Raw genomic sequence first — 4,292 nt, forward strand, 5'->3', positions numbered from 1 at the left:
ACACCAAACTTTTTCTTTTTTGAGTCAGTTTATGTCTCACGGCAAGTCATCCACAACTTACCTAGAATGAAATCATATTTGAATCCAGATCGAGACGGAAATGCGGTCTACGATATCAATTTTTGCAAAGTCACATTTAATCTTACCTTTGATATTTTTACCAGTAAATCCGTCACAAGACGAACGGATATCATATATGTACTTTGCATCTTCAATTCTTCGCATACTGTACACTCATTTTGACATCGTGTGTTGTACATAACCACACGGCTTCAGCGAGTTTAGGATGCTAATACCAGCAATAACCTTGGACTCTGATTCCTACTTTTCTTAGCGAAAACTGCTTCTTTCATGTAACGGGGTTACACGTACACTTAAATGATAGGGCCAGTCACATTAGATGATGTGACCGTACAAAGGTGTGGATTACACAATCACACAATGGAGCGGCTAAACCGTTACAAGAAGCCACCACGTAGCAGGACTGCCAGTAGTAATGCATATTAAATTAAATTTACGATATTAATTAGAAATATCGATTAGATAAACCTAAGGTTTAAGATATTAGCGGCTCTGCCGCAACTCAAACAGTTATATACAGTTTCATTTTTGATCGGAAGAGCGTACCTTGGTTAAGGATTTAAGTGCTCTTGGAAATAGAGGATTGCGATCCGATGCTCTCGTACTGGTTCTTGTGAAAAACGTAAGGTCTGTGATACTAGCTTAGCTTCTTCTTCGCGAAGAGCTACGGCAGCCTCGCTGCACTTGGTAGCACTCGTAGCCAATTAACGCCTCAGTCATTACAACTGATCCTCAGTGGGAATAAAGCAATACTCCTTTTTGCCCCAGGGCATGCAGGGACGGGCTTAATAAGATAATGTCCCTGCTTGGTACTGAAGGACGTATAACACCTTGATTTGCAAGGTCCCGAAGAGATAGACGCGCGCCTAGAGATTCTTCAATAAAATACGGATATACACGGAAGAATTCAATACTGGCCACGCCGGCGCGGAGGCCCTCCATAAAAACAATCACTGCGACCGCCTCGGGGACAGGATCGGCTGTCATCCCGACAATGAGAGTTATTAACTCTTGAAATATTCCATTAGCTCTTTCTTGCGCTGTCAGGCAACCCGATCGCACGGGATATGCCTGATTATTCGGTGAGATCACTCGCAAAAGCTGACGCTTCTGCTTCTTTCAGGAGAAGAACGCAGCTTCAACCGAAGAACCGCACAATAGTGCCTTTTCGCGCGCTCGGCCCATTAGCTTGGAGATAGCTAGCGCCACGCTATTGCTCGTTCTGGAGCATGGTGGATGCCTTGGTCATCTCGGCCTTTCTCACCAAGAGCAGGAGATTCTCTCCATCCTTACCCTCGAGGGTCTTTACGCTCACCATGAGCGGCCTGGGCCAGAAGGAGTCATCCATCGTCGACGGTGGCGTAATGGACGTAGTCGACGCCGACAGCTTTTGCTGTAAGCACCCTAGCAGAGCAAAGTCATGGATCAAAAATCCTCGCGGTGAAAGGTGGCATTGAATGCCGAATTTAACTTCAAGTCTTCACAACTTGGTTGGAATGCACACCCTTTGAGCTCGTCGAGCGGACCTGAGCCAATGGATCTCAGCAATGCTGAGAATGAGAAGGAAGAGCTCCGAGCTGCCGAGCAGCGTTTGAACACTCGATGGTGTTTTGACTGTGAAGATACCCGTCATCTTCGGGGTTTATGTCTCCTGCGCAAGGCGCGTAACGGTTCATCGAATCGATGTTTTGCCTCCAACCAGTATGGTTTGTCGCGGGGAAACGAGGAAACCCAGTAGGCGCGGGCACCCAACTGGGAAAGAACTGAGTCTTGTTGTACCTCAAAGAGGTAGAGGGCAGCAGGGCGCAGCCCTGAAGAGCTCCGTGCTCTTGAACACGGAACGTGTATGCAAGACAGGCTTGCTGGTCTTAAAAGCAGCCGTGAAGAACTTAGAGAAGCCACGAAATATTCTTATCGACTCCGGAGCGTCAGATAGTTAAGTTAGACGCTCCACAATCGACTGTATGCTGAGGCGCTGAAGGCGCGGTTGAGTGACACCGTCGCTGTACGCTTAGCGACGGGGTGTGCCGAGGGTCCCTATGGACCTCGGTATCAACGTATCTGACTTCGATGTTGTGAAACGCTACTCATGCTTAGCCTTGGATACAAGGATGACCTTATACTTGGTATGGCATGGTCGGAACACCATGAGCCATGGATTGATTGGGAGTCGAAGACCTTGGGCGCGCGTCTTTGAGCTTTGGTGAGTTATTATAAAGCAAAATCTACATACTCCACACGTAGCTACACCATTATGTTTCCTCGGACGCAATATATTTGCCAACGAATATAAACCCACATGCAGATGCGCTATTGGCGTGGGCACTTGACTGATACGGTCTCTGTGCTGGATTTCAGAGTATTCGAGTTGTTCAAAGCCGAAGGTGTATTGGTAGTGTTAATAACATTAAGGCTCCAATGGAGCAGGGAGTGGGGACACTGGACGACGGTGAGTGCGTGTTACTACTGGTCTCACCGAAACGTAAAACCTTAATAGAGAGAGGACGGCGATGCCGTATATTCTTTTGCAAGACGCAGGGCATCGACCCTGACACAGAGTGTGTCTACTATATACCCTTGTCAACGATAGACGCGAGTAAGACGGCGACGTCACCATCAAGGCTATTCCCGTGGTGGATGCTCTTTTTGCGCTGGTCGAGATGTCCTTTGAAGAGTTTGGCGGTGCCTTGAAGGCAGGCAATTTAGCCGAGGTGATAATTATGAAACTGAAACCGAACGAGGAGGTTAACTCGTCGTCGCTTCTGGATAATGTTGTCCTGGCGGACTACAAGAGGGTGCCAAACGCACGAAGTTGGTCGTCGATCCTGAAGGATTCCTCGAAGCCGCTATATCCTTTGGTAAAGGAATTTCAAGACGTCGTCTCTAAAGATCTGCCGTCAGTCCTACCTCCGGACCGAGGTGTGCGTTATGAGATCGACCTCTTTTCTGGAACCGAAATGGCGTAACACGCCAATGGGTTCTGCCCAAGGAAAGGTGTGAAGTCATTGACGCCTTTTCCGTGAGATGCATGATGTAGTAATGATGCGTGTGAGCATTTGACATCCACGTTATGTGTCCGGATGCCGATTGGAAAGTGGCGTATCGTTCACGCTTACAATAAGCTAAGCGCTGCCACCATTCCGGCACAGACGCCGATCCCAAGAAAAGATATTCTCCAGAACAATATGGTTGACTGTACAAAGGACAGCGCACTCGACTTGGTCGATCTTCAAAGTATGTCTGTGCATACGCCTGGTCGGGCCTAAACAATTGCGTCACAAGACGATTAATGTCGCTGGTTCATCTAACAGCCATTGGGGCATCACCAGTCACTCCCAGAGCATCCCGCTCGGAGTACTCACCGCTATCAGCGGAATATCTCTCGCCCTCATGAGCATAGTCGTGCAGGGCACGGGAGGACAATTCAGAAAGACCTCATCGCTCAAAGCGGTGCTCGTGGGCATGCGCACAGATGAGATTTGTGCTAATGCTGATAAGTGCATCTTCGGCGTGGAAGAAATCTACTTTTAGGGTGCTTCATTGGGACGTGTGGCCTTCGAGAGGGTTAGCTTAGGTCAAGGCCATTGTGGACTGACTGACTGGCCGGTTCCAAAGCACCAAAAGGACTTGCGCAAGTGGCTTGACCTCGCCAAATACTTGCACAAGTATAGTGCGAATTATGCGGAAATTATACGGCCATTATCGAATCTCCTTAAGAAGGTTGCGGAATGGTGTTGGGACACCGAGCAGTCGGAGGCTTTCTACGAGGTCAAAGACAGCCTCCTGCATGCACTAATACAGCGGTTGTCAGATCCTGATCGTTCTTTTAGTGTCGTCTGTGACGCTTCGGACTTTGCCATCGGCTGTGCACTGGTGCAAACCGACGAGGAGTGGCGAGATCGGGTGATTGCGTTCGAATCTCGCCAGCTTATCGCTGTGGAGAGGAACCACCCAGTCCGCGACAAGGAGTTACTTGCGATGAAGTATGCTCTTGTCAAGTTCAGGGTTCACCTACTTGACTCAAAGCCGTTTGTGATCCACACATATCATGCGTCATTGTGCACTGCGACTCAGTCGCCTCTTCTCTCGCAGAGGATGGCCAGATGGCTCTCATTAGTTGCAGAATACAACTCCGAGGTGAAGTATTAGCCAAAAAAGCAGAATGCTTTGGCTGATGCGTTGTCACGCAGACCGGATTATGAGCTTGCTCA

This window comes from Plasmopara halstedii (assembly GCF_900000015.1).
Source record: "Plasmopara halstedii genome assembly, contig: Scaffold_816, whole genome shotgun sequence".
In the NCBI taxonomy this organism is placed as follows: domain Eukaryota; phylum Oomycota; class Peronosporomycetes; order Peronosporales; family Peronosporaceae; genus Plasmopara; species Plasmopara halstedii.